This window comes from Triturus cristatus, chromosome 4_2 (genome assembly GCF_964204655.1).
Source record: "Triturus cristatus chromosome 4_2, aTriCri1.1, whole genome shotgun sequence".
Taxonomy (NCBI): domain Eukaryota; kingdom Metazoa; phylum Chordata; class Amphibia; order Caudata; family Salamandridae; genus Triturus; species Triturus cristatus.
In genome coordinates this window covers 35,651,391-35,669,336 of record NC_140586.1, presented here as the reverse complement: position 1 = coordinate 35,669,336, position 17,946 = coordinate 35,651,391, and the positions used below count along the sequence as shown (strand labels likewise).

Here is a 17,946-nt window from a genome sequence, read left to right as displayed (position 1 = left end):
TAAGACTAAACTTATACAGCTGAGAAAAGTGAGCTTACCAGAATCTTGAAAAAACATTGGGGCATCCTAAGACTAGACCCAACGACAGCAGAACTATTAGGGGACCATCTGAATGTCACTTACAGGAGAGCTCCAAATTTAGGTGACAAACTCACTAATAGCCATTTTCGTATTAAGTATCCTAAACCATGGACTGAAATTGAAGGGTTTTGGCCATGTAAAAGCTGCAAAGCCTGTAAAATCGCACTCCCAAAAAGGAAGTGAACATCAAAAAGGGAGTAAAATGGAAAATTAGGCAGCACATCACATGTAAGAGCAAATTTGTTGTGTATATGGTTGAGTGCCCGTGCAACTTAAAATACATAGGCAGCACCGTATGCGAAATTAAAAAACAAATTCTGGAGCACATTAGAGCAGCTGTGAATGTGGATCGCTCAAATGCCAAGCATATGGAGAGAATGCACAACAGTTACTGGGAATCTGAGATTTTATGCAATTGAACAGGTACCGCAACTAGAAAGAGGCGGAAACAGCGAAAAACTTCTCCGACAGAAGGAGTTGAAGCACATTGTGACATTCAGGACTCTAACCCCTCTAGGGCTAAATCAAGACGAAGAACTTTTTGTACATCTTTAAGAACACTATATATAATAAAGAAGCTTGGACAGATACACAGATATATATATATATATATATATATATATACACACACAATATTTATAAAATGTATTGTGCCAACATTCGGCTTTCCTGACCAGACAGGTCATAAATTAACGAAACTGTTATAATATCATGTTAACAAAAAATTGCGAAAGGAACAACAATGTGCCTGACCAGATGTTTAAATGCATTTCATGATAACTGTTTCGTTTATCTCTAAAAAAACGGAAAAAAATGTTTACATTTGTCTAGCACAAAAACCCACTAGAGGGAGTAATAATGCACCAATAATAATGGCATGTTGCTAACCAAATCACGTTCGTTTGGCCATTTTGCTATAAATTGGTTTTAAATCAACCACATCACAACTGCACTGCGTCGCTAGAATTGTTTTATAAATTGTAAATGGCACTAGAGCACAACAACACTGTTCTAATTATTCACGCTATTCGCTAACCAAAAACTGCACTACGTAGACCAGAATGCTTTGCAAAGCTATTGGCAGGAAATGCTTGGGAAACAGATATAAAAAATGCCTGGTTTCTTCCGGTTGATGTTAAACTTCCCGTGATCAAGGTTCGAGACGCGAACCGAAACGCGTTGGGGCATGGCTATGGCTGTTTACTTGCAATAAAGCAATTTGAATTCAAAAGGATTTCAAGAGTGCGTTTTTGCCGGTGAAAATTTCGCACCGCACCATAGGAGGAGCGCTGGTGTTCTAACAAAGGGCGTTGGTGTTTATATATATATATATATATGATATATATCTATACATATATCTATACATATATATACATACATATATATACATACATACATTCATACAGCGGGGTTACAACATTAACCCCTTCAGCGCTGCGCGGATTCCCCCGCGGTGCTGAAGGGTTCGAGCGCGGGCGGGGCCATGACGGAACGGTTCCGTCATGAGCACAGCTCAACCGATGCTCATGACGGAACCGTTCCGTCATGAGCATGGAAGGGGTTAAAACCACAGATGCAGCTATCCGCAAATGCAGAGCATTGGCTAGGGAAGAACTGTTACAGTACAAGGAACATTCGCAGGAGTCAACTAAGGAAAGTTCAGGGTTTCCTACTGAACCAGTAAGACTCATTTTGACTTTTTCGAGACAGGAACAACTGCGAAAAGTCGTACAACGAAACTGGCCTATAGTTAAGGAAGACCCCGTTATAGGCAATACTCTTCCCAGATTTCCTGCGATAACACATAGGAAATCAGTTTCAATGGCCAACATTTTAGTGAAGAGCAGTCCTGAGGAACAAGGAAGTAGGGGGTTGGCTCGCCGCGAGAAAGGGGTTCTTTAAGTGCTTTAACTGTAAAGCATGTCTATATGGAAGCAATAGAACATCTTACTTCACAGCTTTCAGTGATAAGCCACATATGATCAAACAACACCTTACATGTAGAACCGATTTTGCGGTGTATATTTTAGAATGCAGCTGCAACTTAGCATACATTAGCAGCACAAAATTGGCGGGACATAAAAGGGTTCTACAACCCACTAGGGCGATAATTAACAATGACCCGAATTATCCTGTGGCTAGACATTTTTTTTTTTTTTTTAATAAAACCTTTATTTCTTCAAGAATCTGGACACAGCTATTCAGCCGACAACCCGGAGGTTCGGCAGCTTCGGTAGGAGAGGACAAAGAAGCGTCCACAGTGCATTGAAGGAGCAGTGAAAAGGTTCCATTTTTAAATAATTACAAACACACAACAAACCCCAGCAAGGCAACAACACTGAATACCCACGGTGTTAGCCCCTCAGGGGGGAGCCGGACCCCAATCGTCTAACAGTTACAGTACTGTGAAAAGAGGAAAACGGGGGGAAAGCAGAGGCCCAAGCAGTCAATTAACCATCACATCTGCATACTAAGCTGGAAAGAAGATCAAGAAGAAAGCTGTTCCTCGGGGGGGATCCAGACCAGGGGCAAGACATATCCCCCCCCTGTATTGATTCCACCGCCCCCAGATGGCATGCCACTTCCGAGGGCGGCCTCTAGCGCAATAGACTGTCTTCTCCCTGAGCATACTCCAGTCCATATTTTCTTTCCACGCGGTTAACGTGGGGGGCCCCGCGGAACCCCACAAGCGCGCGATGTCCCTCTTAGCAACCATGTTACCCAGAGTCACCCACTGGGTCTGCGCCTCATCATGATCAGTGGGCCCCCAGACATTCAGGAGACAACACCGCGCTTCCGGCTGCATAGCAATGCCCGTCACCTCCCCCATCACCGCATGAACTCGCCTCCAAAATTCCGTGATGACACCACATTCCCAAATGATATGGAGGAAAGTACCCACCGTACCACATCCCCTCCTACATAGGCCTTCCTCAGAGAATCCCATATGAACCAGTCGCGGCCCCGTCACATACACTCGATGCAATATCTTGAGCTGCACCAGCCTCAGACGCGACGGGATCGCAACCTCCTTAGGAGAGGAAACAGCAGACTGCCAGTCCTCATCATCCAACTCGAGTCCGTCCCTGGTCCACTGGTCCCGCAGCCCCAGAAGCATATCAGCCCGAACATTTATCAGTTTCTTGTAGATGAGCGAGATCGTGCTCTCTGGCATATGGCCATCAAGGATCCGGTCCTCCAAAGGAGAGGACTCAGGCACCCTCTCACCCTCCACAAGGACTGACCGCAGGGCAGGACGCACCTGAGCATATCGGAAAAACTCGGATGCCCCCAACTCATACTCCTTCTGCAACTCTTCAAAGGACTTCACCCTCCCCTTAATCAGCACATCTCCAACCCTGGAGATGCCGATCAAGTCCCATTTATCAAACCCTTTCGTATGCCAAAGCCTACCCAACCTTTCAGATTCAAACAACGGGGTAGCTAGGGTGAGCCTATCCTTCCAGCCCAGAGAGTCAGTCGCCATCTTCCATACACGCACCGCCACCCCAGTGGGCCCCGTGAGGGACGAGTCGAGGGACCGCGAATACAATGCCCAAAGATAGTTCCCACCGCGCAGCAACCATCTGTCCATGGCATAACCAGGGCTGAGAGCCGGGCCATAAAGACCATGGTTAATCGCGGACAACTGGGTGGCCCAGTAATAGCGTCGGATGTCTGGAAGAGCGATACCCCCGTCATACCATGGAAGCGTCAATTTAGCAATCGCTATCCGCGGCCGCCCATCCCACAACAACGTTCGTTGGAGGCTTTCGACCTCCCGAAAGTACTTGGCCGGCACCCAATCCAGAGTATTCTGCAATGCGTAGAGGAACCGAGGAAGGGACATCATTTTGAACAAGGCAGCGCGCCCGACGAGGGAGAGCGGCAACCTCCGCCAGCCCTCAACATCCCGCCGCAGGCGCGCCAGGGGGGGGAGCAGGTTTCTCTCATACCACAAAGGGGGGTCCATGGAGATAAAGATCCCCAGATACATGAAGCCCTGCTGAGCAATCTGGATCGAACAAGTTCGCGGGACCGGTGGAACCTCACCACTCAGGACGTATAAATACGATTTACTCCAGTTGATGACGAGACCCGAGTTCCTACCGAAAGATGTAAGAACGTCACAAACCACTATGAATGAATTCTTGGGCGAGGCAAGATACAACAGGATGTCGTCAGCATATAGCGAAATGCGGTCCTCGTGTTCGGGCGACCAGCGAAGGCCACGTATGTCCGGGTGCCAGCGTATCCACGCCGCCAGCGGTTCAAGGGCAAGGGCGAACAGCAGAGGCGACAGGGGGCAGCCCTGCCGAGTCCCCCTCCCAAGCCGGAACGGAGTCGATGCCCGGCCATTTACCACCACACTCGCAAGGGGTCCCTCATACAGCAACCTCACCCAACTCACAAAACCAGGGCCAAAGCCGAACTTGGCTAGCACAGCCCACAAATACGCCCATTCCACCGTATCAAAGGCCATCGTGGCATCAAGAGACGCCACAATAGCCGGTTCTCGCAGCGTGCCAGCCCTGGCGATCACACCATGAAGGCGCCGAAGGTTTAACGCGGTGTTGCGATGCGGAATAAAACCGGATTGATCCGGGTGAATCAAGTCTCCAAGTACCCTGACCAATCGGCCCGCCAGGATTTTAGCCAGAATCTTCGGCTCGGCGTTGAGGAGTGAGATGGGCCTATATGAGGCACACTTATCTCGGGGTTTACCATCATTATGTATCACGACAATTGTCGCCAGCCTCTGGTCCAACGGGAGGGTCCCACTCCCCCGCGCCTCCACGAACATGGCGCGCAGGTGAGGGGCTACCCTATCCGGGAACAGTTTATACAGGTCAATCGGCAAGCCATTCGGGCCCGAGGCCTTGCCCGGGTTCAGCGCGCGAATAGCTCCCGCCACCTCATCGACCGTTATGTCTCCATCAAGATCATCTCTATCTACATCAGAAAGACAGGGCAGAGCGATATCCCTCAAGAGGTCACACGAGTCCTCGGGCGGCCTATCCGACACTGAGGCATAAACCTTACGGAAATAGTCCGAGAAAGACTGTACAATCCCCTCAGGTTCCACAATCACCTCTCCCCCCTCTCCCGTCAACTCCGGCACTACTCTATTAACCCTTTCTTTTTTATCCAGCCAAGCTAGGAGCTTCCCGGCCTTGTCACCAACATCATACAGGCGGCCCTGCTGTTCCCTACTGAGGGTCTTAGCGGCATTTGTCACAAGGTCCTTATACTCGGCTTGCTTCAAGCTCAGCTCATGCAGTGAGGCCGCTGTTACCTCCTCCTCTAACGCTCCCTCCAAAGCCCCGATCTTCTCCTCCACTTGCATAACCTCGCCATCTCTCCGCCGCTTGGCCGCCACTACAAGTGAGAGGGCCTCCCCTCGCAGCACGGTCTTAAATGCTTCCCACAACGACACAGCCGAGTCCACGGACCCCTGATTGTCCTTGAAGAAATTATCCACTGTCTTCACCAGTGCGCTGCGCATCTCGGAATCTCGAAAGTACCAGGGGTTAATAGGAGCCACCCTTCCCCCTCCCTCGCGGCTTATATCCAGCCTGACCCACACTGGCGAATGGTCCGATATGCCACGCGCCATGTGCCTGACCTCAGACACCAGTGGGGCGTGCGCAGCCAAAGTGAGCAGGTAGTCAATCCTAGAGAGGCTACCATGCGCCCCGGAGTGGAAGGTGTATTGACGCTGTGTGGGGTGCCGGAGCCTCCAGCAATCTATCAGGCCGAGTGTGTCTAGTAAGTCTGGGAGCCACTTCTGAGCCCCCCCCGTGTCTCTGGGCGGGTACCTATCCAGCAGCCCAGAGCCAACAGCATTGAAATCCCCCCCCACCACTAGCATACCTCCTGGGAGATCCAGCAAGGCCCTACCCAGATCTGTAAACGTGGAGGGCTGCAGGGCTGGAGGGACATAAACCAAAACCAAAGTTCTACCTTCCCACCTCCCCGCCACCGCCACAAACCTCCCCCTATCGTCAACAATTGTGGAGTCCACCTCAAATGGTAGCGAGGCCCTGACTAGGATGCCCACACCCCTGGACCCGGAGGAAAATCCCGAATGAGCTATGAATTTATAACCCTTCCTATTAAGAGCATAACACGTATTACCTATAAGGTGTGTCTCCTGCAGTAGGGCAACATCTGGCATTGACCGTTTCAAGTGTTGCAAAACTATCCCGCGCTTAATGCGATCTCCCAAACTATTAACATTCCAGCTAATAACACTTAAACCTCTACCCCCCATCCCCAAACACAAAGAGGCCCACCCCCCACCCGAAGAGCCACCATGGAACAATCCCGAGAATGATCATTACGCCTTGCAGAAACAAACCCCCCAACAACAAACCCAAAATCCCAACCATCCCCCCCACCCTGCACCCCTGCTGCAGCTTACAAAGCCCCCCCAACTTGCAGTGTGCCTGTCGCCCTACCAAACCCAAATCTACAAAAAGTACCCTAAGGGAGGAAAGAGCTCCCCTCGTCCTCCCGCAACCCTCCGCATTTACTGCACTCTATTCAAGTCATTAGATAAAGTCAAATCGAGTCAGACCAGCTCTGAAAACATCATCCTTGCCCATCCCGGCCACTGTCCCCATCCGCGGCAGTGTCCTCTCCCGTCCGTCGTCGGGGCAAAGCGTCCAGCCATTCATCGGCCATGGCGGGAGACTCAAAAAAGAATGTCCGGTCTTCGTACACCACACGTAATCTGGCAGGGAAGAGCATGGCATACTTCAGATCCCTCTCCCGAAGGCGCCTCTTCACCCCCAGAAAGCCCTGTCTCTGCCTCTGCACCTGCTGGGTGAAATCAGGATAGAAATTCACCGACGCGTTCTGGAAGGGGACCGGGCCCGTTACCCTCGATGCTTGCAGGATAGCGTCCCGATCTCGAAAATGAAAGAGCCGGGCGACGATCGGCCTCGGTGGGGCTCCCACCCTGGGCTTCCCACCCGGCACTCTGTGGGCCCTTTCAACCGCGAAGAACTTCCCAAGACCCTTAGGCTGCAGATGGTTAAGCACCAAGTCCTCCACGAGCAGGTCAACCGAAGCCTCATCCGAGGACTCCGGGACCCCGATAACGCGCACGTTGTTGCGCCTGGCCCGGCTCTCAAAGTCCTCCAGCCGACGGGCGGCGAGATCACTCTCGGTCCTCAGCTTACGAGCCTCGGTCTGCAGTTCCGAAACCTCATCGGCGAGGCCCGTGGTCTTGAGGTCCAGGGTTTTAACCCGTTCGTTGGTTTTGCCCAAATCTGCGCGGATCAGGTTAACGTCCACCTAGATGGTATCCACTTTATGCGCCAGGGCATCAAATTGTCTCCCAATCGAGGTCTGCATCCCCTCGAGCGCCCCCATGACATCCTGCAGCGAGAGCTCCGGGGCCAAGGGCGAGACCTCCTTCTGGGTATCCGGCGACTGGCTCGACCCACTCGGTGACCCCTTCTGCAGAGCATAACGGTCCATATTATTAGCTTGAGAATAGGCTCCCCGCCTGGTAGACTTAGGCTTCAGCCGATCCACCTCTGCTTTGCCCGACATGGTTGGCACCAAGCAGTTCGGTTCCGATAAGACGGCCCTCTCTCAGCAAGAGGAATCAGGAGTGATCAGGTCTGCAGTGGGCCGCCAGAGTAGCATGTAGAGCGTCCAAAGGAAAATAAAGCCACGAAGAGCTCTCCAGGGGCAGGGCAGACAAAGGGAGAGAAAGTGAAAGTGAAAGGACGGGGACCTCCATCCGACAGTTCACACCTCGCCTGGCCGCTGTTGTTCAACTAGAGGTCGGGCATCCTGCCAACTCCAGCCCCTGGCATCCCTCGGAGATAGGCCGCAATCTTCCGCCATGCATAACTCCGGTTCCCGGTGGGCGATCCGACCTCGGGTAGCCTCAATCGCCTCCCTGACAAGTCATCTACACGATGCCATGCATGCAGACAGGATTAGAGACAGGATAGTCGACGGAGGGCGCGAGGGTCTCGGGAGCTCAGAGCTCACACGGCCATCTTGGTCAAGCGCTAGGCTCCTCCGTGGCTAGACATTTTAAAGAGCAACATGAAAGCAACCTAAAACATCTGAAGTACTATGTCATAGACTCAGTCCCACCACAAAGGAGAGGGGGAGACCGAGAAGGGAAGCTGAGACGTCTAGAAACGCATTATATTCTTGAGCTAGATACTAAGCAGCCTGGGGGATTGAACACGAGTGAGGATCTGCACACTTACTTATAAATATTTTAGCAGACCATCACCCTCTGAAGAAATGCATGTAAAAAGCAGCTAATCCTATATATCTCTGCTATCCCTAACAAGTTTATGGGTCTCCCGAACATGTCTATACTGCTATTAGAGAATGGCAGCATTGGAGAGATTCTATCCAAACTTATTTTAATTCACTAATGGGTCTTAGATAATTTAAATTACAGTTTTATCTTTCACCCGTACATAATTGAATTATTTGAAGTCTGAACATTTGCGCATTTCTCACAATGAAGTCTTTGATTATGATGTCTTTTATATAAATAATTTTTTTAAGCAATTTTTTACTGGGTTTTTAGATGAATGAATTGTATTTATAGGACTATATATATATTTATTTACATATTTATGGAAATACATTTGATTGTGGGAATCATTTGTCTCAGTACAGTAAAACATTAGGCTTTTTTCCCTTGACTTATTTTGCACATGCTGTCTGCAGCACAATGTTTTAAGTTGCCAGAACAGCAAATCATGAGATATTATACTAATATTGTACAGATCTTGGCAACTGGACATGGCGTCTTAAATTAGCACTAGCACTTTACACAGGTTGCACAGGTGGGGTATTATTTTATTATATATGATATTTTATGCACTTTCTTACATTTAGTTTACATGAATTGGTACGAACATAGTTCAATATGGAGATGGAACGAGAAATTGTATTTAAGCAAGAAATCTTATAACGACACTTCGTTTTATTTGAAATAGGATACCATTTGCCTAATTTCTGTTGTTCTATTTTTCTCTGTTCCATTAATTTCAACTAAATATAGGATTGCATGTATACAAGTTTGAATGTATGTATTTACGCAGGAATCATAAGGATTTTAACTATGTCTATTACCAATTGAATGCACTGGCACTATAAAATGGGGTTTCACGCAAAGCAACGTCATGTGATCAAGGCAGGGATCTGCCGAAACGCGTTAAGGCGATGTGATGGTGTGCTAATAAAACAAAAAGCAAGCACCAAACCTGGGTCTACGCTCGCTCTGTTCCTGGTGAAGGAGTTCGAAGGTGAGGATTTTGGTGTATATGTATGTATATATTATCTACTGGCGGTCGCCAGTAGATAGTTATAGTTAGGACCGTGTTTCCATAGGAAATCCGCAACATTCTATTTGGAATAACTTTGGCGCCGGTCGACGAATCCTCGCGAAATTTTCAAAACTAATGGGGCGCTACGCTCCGCTCCTACCCTGAAAGTCTCGGGGGGATTCGTCAAGCGGGGGCTGAGAAAAACGGGGGTCCCAAAACGCATTTTCCCATAGGACCTTTAGTCCGAGCTACTGCCCGAACGGCTGAACAGAATTACTTGAAATTTGGCAGAGAGGTAGTCCTCAGGTCAAGGATGTGCCTTTTGTAGGTCTGGTGTAAATCTGTTCAGTAGGTCCTGAGAAAATAGCATTTAAATCAATATATATATCTGTAAGCGCGCTCCGTGCGCTTACCGTACGCGTACGGTGCCGTGCGCGAGCTCAATTCTGATTGGTGGTTACATGACTGTAAACATTCGAATCGGTCGAAATCAGGAAGTGTCGGCCGCCATTTTCTGTCTCTCGCACTGAGAAACAAAGGTGGGGAACGTGAAAAGGGGGCAACGAAGAGAGTTGCAGACCCCCTAGTGTTTGTCAGGGGGTCCAAGAAGGACCCAAAAGTACGAAAAATACATTTAATAATTAAAAAAAAAAAATCGCGGAGTGCACGTACGGTAAGCTTACCGTACGCGCACGGGAAAAAAATAAAAAAATAAAAATAAAGAATTAACAATCAAATTTATGAAATAAATTAAAGGACCCACAAGGGAGAAAAAAACAAATGTTACTGTGTAAAAAAAGGCGAGGCGCGCACGGCATGGACTGCGCACCGTGCGCGCAGGGTGTGCGCACAGTGAAAAACCAGAAAAATAAATAAAAAATAAATACATAACTTAGCATTTAAAAAACCGTACAAATTCACTGAAAAAACCATAGGTTTCACACACGTTAAAGTTAGGAATTATCATTTACAAAACCTTGCAAATTCACTTAAAAAACCATAGGTTTCACACATGTTATAGTTAGCTGTACATTTCACTCGTAAAAAACCAATGAAATTCCACGTTATAGTTAGATCAGGTAACTATAACTTGCGCGACCGCAACCCACAATGTGTAATTTCAGATGTCATCATTGATGTCATGAGTGATGTCACTGACCATGTCATGAGTGATGTAATATGTGACGTCATCAGCAGTTTATTGTGGGCGCGCAAGTTATAGTTACCTGATCTAACTATAACGTGGAATTTCATTGGTTTTTTACGAGTGAAATGTACAGCTAACTATAACGTGTGAAACCTATGGTTTTTTAAGTGAATTTGCAAGGTTTTGTAAATGATAATTCCTAACTATAACGTGTGTGAAACCTATGGTTTTTTCAGTGAATATAGATATAGATATATAGATATAGATATAGATAGATATATAGATACACACATACATACTTCTGGTAAGCACTCAAGTGGACGGTGGGTAGTGCTAGAACAACCTTAATGCAATGTTAATATTGAAAAGTAATGGCTTGAATACCAAACAATGTTATAATGCATAGATTAATGACACTACTTAAGGAAGAAAAAAATATATATATACACTTAATCTGCAACATCTTTCTAATAAGTCCTCCTTTTAAAGAGGCTTACCTTTACTGAAATAGGTTCCGTAACACTGCCTGTCCCAAGGATGCGTCAGCACGCTGTGAAGAGTCCAGGCAGTAATGCTGCGTAAACGTGTGCGTTGGTTTCCACTTTGCAGCTCTGCAGATCTTTTTAAGTGGTACTCCAGCCAACAGAGCAGCTGATGTGGAAACTGCTCTGGTGGAGTGCGCTTTTACAGTCCTTGATAATGATTTGTCAGCCTTGTCGTGACAAAATTGAATTAGTGATGAATTTAGGATTCGTTCTAAGAATGACCATTACATCAGGGAAACGTAAGAAAGGATGGGCTATGTTCAAAGCCTGTATTTCACTAATCCTCCTTGTTGATGTGAGTGCCAAAAGAAGAGCAACTTTCCATGTGAAGTATTTCATGTCTGCCTTGTGGATGGGCTCAAAGGATTTCTTTAGCACTCTGGGGGTGGAGCTCGTATGGGTGGGAAAGTTCGAAACAGTCCTTTCATAAATTGCTTTACGATTCTTGAGGACCATAAGGATGGACATCTAGATGATCTTCTGTATCTAGATATAGCAGTGAGTGTGCAAATCCAGATTTTGCTAAGGAAAGCAAATAAGGCAAAACTTCTTCTGAAGCAGAAAGGAAAGGATGTACTTCATTAGACCTGCACCATAGACAAAACCGCTTCCACTTCAGGCTGTATGTCTTATTGGTGCTGTCAGCATGGGATCTAGTAATTATGCCTTTGCATTCTTGTGCAATGGTCAGATCTTTAAATTCGTAGAATTCAGGAGCGACGCATGTAGCTGCAGAGTAGCTGGCTCCGGATGACATATTTGGCCTTGGCTCCTGGTCAACAGTGTTGGTGTTGGCAAGAGGCGGATGGGCTGAGCTTCCGACAACAGGAGAAGTTTCATGTACCAATGTTGTCTGCGCCACCTGGGGGCGATTAGTAGAATGCAACAGTGTTCCCATTTCATTTTCGTGAGGACCCAGGGTATCAGAGGAATGGGGGGGGGGGGGGGGGGGGGAGAGTATGCATAGATCCTTTACCAGCACATTAAAAGAGCATTCACCCCGAGAGTTTGGGAGAGGGAATCTGCTTGCGAAGAATTGGCATTTGGAGTTGATCTGGGTCGCAAACAAGTCCAGCACTGGTTTTCCCCAGACTGCAAATACTCTCCAGTTGGTTCTGTTCCAGTTCCCACTCATGGCAACTGTCGTTGGTTCTGCTCGAAGCATCCGCCAAGGAAATCCGGAGGCCTGGAACATGCTCCGTGTTAGGGAAATTTGGTGGAGAGTCAACCAGTTTCATAACTGTTGGGCGTCCTGTGAGAGAGAGAGAGATTTGATACCTCCCTGCTTGTTGATATAGAACATGCTCGTGGTGTTGTCCGTGCGGATGAACACCGATGATCCCTGTATACGAGGAAGGAAAACCTGAAGAGAGAAAAATGGCTTTCAACTTCAACCTGTTTATGTGCGTTTGACGTTGAGCAGCGGACCACTTTCCTTGAACTTGCAGGTCTTGCAAGTGTCCTCCCCGGCCTTCCATAGAAGCATCCGTTGTTACTATGTAATCTGGAATAACTGGGAAAAAGGTTAGGCCCTGGGACAGATGTGATTTTTGCACCCACCACTGGAAAGCCTCTTTCATACGTGGTGTGATATTTACCACGTTGTTGAAAGATCTTGTGGTTTGAATCCATTGGCATTGTAGTTACTCTTGGAGAGGTCTCGTATGTAAGCGAGCCAGCGGCACTAAATCGATTGCCCAAGATAGCATTCCCAGAAGAGACTTGAACACTCTCACAGAAACGTACTTTTTTCCTGGAAAGTTTGAGTGCCAATGCTTGCAACCATTGTTGTCTTTCTTGGGAGAGGAAGGCTTTGTTCTGAATGGTGTTCAAGGTAGCTCCTAGAAATGTCATTGCCTGACTTGGGAGGACAGAAGATTTTTGGTAATTTATTGAAAGACCCAGTTTAAGGAACAGGGTTAGACAATCGTCTGTTGCAGCTTTTACTAGACGAGCTGATGGGGCCTTCAGCTGCCAATCGTCAAAGTATGGGAATACCTGATGACCTCTGCTCCGTAAGGCTGCTGCCACAGGAGCCAGAAACTTTGTGAAAGTTCGAGGAGCTGATTTGAGGCCAAATGGAAGGACTCCAAATTGATAGTGGGTACCAGCCACTGTGAACCAGAGGAATTTTCTGTGCTTTGAATGTATGGGGACATGAAAGTATGCGTCTTCTAGATACAATGAAGTTGCGAAGTCGCCGCTGTTGAGGCATCGCAGGATGTCGGAAAGCGTGACCATCCTGAATGTTTGACCTTTTAGGAATTTGTTTAATTTCCTGAGGTCTAAGATAGGCCTCCACTCCCCCGATTTTTTGCGAATAAGGGAGACGTGGGAGTAGAAACCTTTCCTTCTTTGAGGAAAAGGAACCTTTTCTATTGCCCCTTTCTGGAGCATGATCTTTGCTTTCTTTTTGAGTAAGTAAAGACGAGGGGGATGCGATCCCCTGGGAAGGGTATTGGGAGGGATTTGGGTAAATTCCAAAGTGTGGCTGTGAGAAGTTGGCCTGGCATATGCTGTCTCCTAGTTATAGGGGACACCTTGCACCAGTCCAATTCGACTCTTATTGATGATAGGTTTAAAAGACAACCTTTAAAGAAAGCTATCCTAGTGGTAGCTGTGGAGAGCAGCCTTCAGGCTAAGTCTTGAAGGAGTGTTAAGCGTATTGTTTTACCATAGATAACCTCTTGAATGACCAAATGAAAGAGTAGCCCACACAGGTATATATATAAAATATATGTATTTATTCTAAACAGAATCCCACAGTCTCTTTATGAGGCTAGAGGCAAAGTTACATTTCAAACAAGCATTGATAGATACAATAAATAGCACTGTAATCACAGGGCCCCAGGGAAGGACCAAACCATATATTAAAAAAGTGGTATAAGAACCACGACAATTGTACAGACAATGCCTAGGGCATTTAGGATCGCTGGCCCCTTAGGAATCCACCCCAGGTTATGAGGAAGGGGACCCACGGGAGGCGCGTGCAGTGGAAATAGCTGCTATCTGGATCCCTATTATATCCTATGGAGAATGTCGCGGTTTGATTTAAACAGATTAAAGACACTTCTAGCAGGAGTTCAAAGTTAAAAACTTAGACTTAAGCTTTTGAGGAGCCCACTACCACGAGAGTACCGAGGTACCACTGTTACCTGCCCCAGGGAAGCCGGGTGCATAGGTCGTTTTCGATGTCGGGTCGCGGGCTGATTTTCAATGGGAAAATGTACAAAACTGCTGCTAGCCAAAAGCGTTGATGATGCTGTGAAGATTGAAGTTGTAGAGTTTGTAGAGAAGAACCTGAAAGCAGAGGGTACAGAGTCTGGGTCACGGCACAGTGACCAGGGAGCTCAAAAGAAAGAGCCCTTCAATGTCGGGTGCTTCAAGTGGAAAGAGGTGTAGCTTGGATCTGCAGCCACGGGCTCCGGGAGGCTTCAAGGAAGTCCAGCTTCTGGAGGGCGACTGCCCCACGTCGGATGCGGGTCGCTGCGGTGTTAGTGTCCGGATTGGATCCACTAAGCCTGGGCAACCGCAACCCACGCAAGATGAACAAATCAGCTACTGGTGCAGACCCACGAGGTCTGTGAGAGGTCTCCTTTGGAGAGACTGTAAGAGCAGGCCTGGAGCAACCAGGGGAACTCTTGAAAGTCGAGATTGACCTCCGCTAGGCCCCACAAGTCGAGAGACAAGGGACCGCGGGAGGCGGCAATTTGGCGTGCGTAAAAGGGAGCCCACGGGCCACCGGAGGGGGCTAGGGCGCTGATCTTTGGCACAATTGCTGCAAAGTGGTTGGCTCGATAATGGGCCAAAGCACAACTTCCCCACTGGTCAGCGTCGTGTGCTATGCAAGAGGTGGCCGGTGTCCTGGGGTATTGGAGATCTCTGCACCCACGCGGTCCACGGTGCTCAGCCTTGCTGTGCACACTCACTGGCCTCTGGGATGCTCAGGAAACCCACCTCAAGGTTGCTGGGAGTCGACTAAGTCCGTAGGAGCAGCGAAGTCCCGACCGGGTCACTTGCAGTGTTTCAGGTGCCTGCCAAGCAGGGGGGTAACTCCTTTACCCCAAGGGAGATTTCTTCCGTCAGCTGGGCAGCAGCTCGTCGAAGGTCAAGTCTGTGAAGTCCAAGATTAATCTGAGGCTCTGGGGCCACGTCATTCACCTTTATCCCCAAGATTAGGGGAGTGTCCAGAGTAGTGTCCACCAATGACAGGTGAGGCGGGCAAGGGTGGCTACACCCTCTCCCCTTTGTGTGTTTCCCGCCTGGGCGAGGGGCAGGATGCCCCTGAACCGGTTCCAAGCGGTGTATGCAGAATGTAGGCGCTGTAGCAGCCTACGTGCAACTCTGAAAGGCATCCTAAGGTGCACCCACCCAATTCCAATCCACATATCCTGTCTGGGGAGGTGCTAGCACCTCCCTGCCACAGGAGCCCTATTGTCCAGCTGGTGAGGCTGGGATTTTCCCCAGCAACAGCCAGCCAGAGTCGTGTGGGTGGCGGGTAGTAGCCATTTTGTACTACGTGTGCACTTTTAAATTGGTGCCTAAATTCTGCCGCTTTTCCCATATCGCCCCTCTAGCAGGGGGGAATCATGCCCTCATGCCCATGTCTGGACTGGGGGTATGATTCCTACATGTTTGACACCAAACACGATATGGTTCTGTGTAGCCATTCTCAAGTTATCGCGTTATCTTGATAGACTTATAATGCGGTTAAGAGTATATGGTATGGCTACAATACAAACAACCCAGCAATGATTTTCCGAAGGTTGCAGAGGGGCCCTACTCAGTTAGGGGTCCCCCCACACACATACCTCAGCACCCTGCCTTGTAGGATTACCAAGGCCTGCTATAGGGGTGACCTATGAGAGTATATGTGTTGTAATGGGGTGGGATATAGGGTACCTATATCCTTGTAAGGGGTGCTAGCACCACCTTACCCAGACTACAGTAGTGGTCTGGTGGTGTCAGTTTGTATGGCTGTCCCAGGGTGGCACAATAAGTGCTGCAGCCCTGGTAGGCCTACTGAGGGACCCATGCCCTGGGTACCTAGGGTACCATCTACAAGGGACTGCCAGGGTATCCTCAGTATCCAATTGATTTGTACCTAGGGTACTCACATCAGTTTTAGGGAGAAAGCAGATAGTCTGGGGTCCTGGATAGCAGGATCCCAGCCAGACTAGTCAGAAACCACTCAAATACCAGGCAAAAAAGTTGGGGGCAACCTTTAGTCAGATTCCACCTTCCTACAGTGGCCATAAGAGATGAGATCTAGGACCCACTTGTCTGACGTGATGTTGCGCCACTGGTGGATATGGTTGGAAATCTTCGCACCGGTTGGGGAGAAAGGAGATGTAACTGGTAGCCTGTTGTAATCACTGCTTGCGACGAGAGTTACGGGCTTGAGAGCCTGGCTTTCGTCTGGAGCCGCGTCTAGAGAAACCAGCCGTTGTTGGTTGGTGGTAGGATTGGTGCTGGTATCCTTGGCGATATTGTGGCTGGTAGGACTGGTAAGTCTGGGCCCGTTGGTAAATTTCCCCTGTATCCAGAAAAACCACAGCCTCGAGCTCCGAAAGGGCACCTTACAGTACTGAAGGGTACTTAGCGCTTTGCCAGTATACGTATCCTTCTTAATTGCGGTAAGCCCCTCATCAATGTGACTTCCAAATAGGCTATCGCCATCGTACGCCATTTCAAGAATTTTTTACTGTACTTCTGGGCGGGAGCTTGTTGCTCTTAACCACCCCTGGTGCCTTAGAACGGCCGCACCAGCTAGCTGACAGAAGCTTGTAGTGGCAATGTCCATTGCGCAGTCTATGATTTCTGACGCTGCTCTTTCACCTTCCGCAAGGATCTTATTGAACTCCTCTTTGTTTTCCTCTGGAATAATTTCTCTCATTGTCCCCACATTTGCCGATCTTAGCGACCCAATATGGCTATAGCGTTAGAAGCTCAGACTGAGATTGCTGTCATTGAAGAAAATCTTTTTCCAATGGAGTAGAGATGTCGACCATCCTTATCCGGTGGAGATGTGATGGGAGTAGACGGATTCTTTGATCTTCTCTGGGCTGCCTGCGAGATCACTGAGTCAGGCTTTGGGGTGACCTGTGAGACACGCGGGAGAGTCTTCTGGAGCCCCATTTTTTTTTCAAGTCTCTGTAGCACAGGAACCACCGAAGCCGGCGTCTTTGTTACTTTGACACCCTCTTGTCAAATGTGATCAATTATAGGTATTGACCTGACTGTCTTTCTCGATTGGTCTTTAAAATCGTACAGAAAACCGTGCTGTACAATAGCGGGCAAGTGGAATCTGGTAGTGGCTCTGTCCATAATATTGTGGAAACCTCCGATATCCTCCGGAGGTGAAGGGGACGAAGTTGGTGTTATATAATCATCCCATTCATCAGTGGGAGTTGGAGAATCATGGATTTCTCCCTCCTCAGGCTCTTCCTCAGAGGTGGTTGGATCCTCTCTAGGAGGTAGAGGAATTACGGGACGTGGCGTTAACCTGGGTGTGGCAGGAGGTGGTGGTGGCGGTGGTTGAGGAGCTACAGGCGGAGGTGGGGGCACTGTGACATTTTCCTCTTGAGGAGGAAACCTCCTTTTATAGTCTGCCGACATATTTTGCAGGTCCACTATCCATGTCAGAGGAAGTTGAGCAGGATGTTGCCTAGGCTGTTCAAAGTATCTGTCTTGATGATACTGAGCAGGAGGGACTGGATCGGGCTGATAATATTGCCCCTCATCGTCATACTCATCGTTGTCTTCTTGATATTTTACGTTGAGCTCAGAAGGACTATGAGCAGTTCCAAATTGGCCCTCATCCTCATCAGAATCCTCCACATCTAAAAGATGACTT

The 17,946-nt window shown here is 48.3% G+C and overlaps 1 protein-coding gene across 6 annotated transcripts in view; it reads left to right on the top strand.

Annotated features, from left to right (window-relative positions):
- SMARCC2 (SWI/SNF related BAF chromatin remodeling complex subunit C2) overlaps positions 1–17,946 on the top strand; it is a 501,863-nt gene that overhangs the window by 276,575 nt on the left and 207,342 nt on the right. The gene's annotated exons all lie outside the window — the stretch shown is intronic.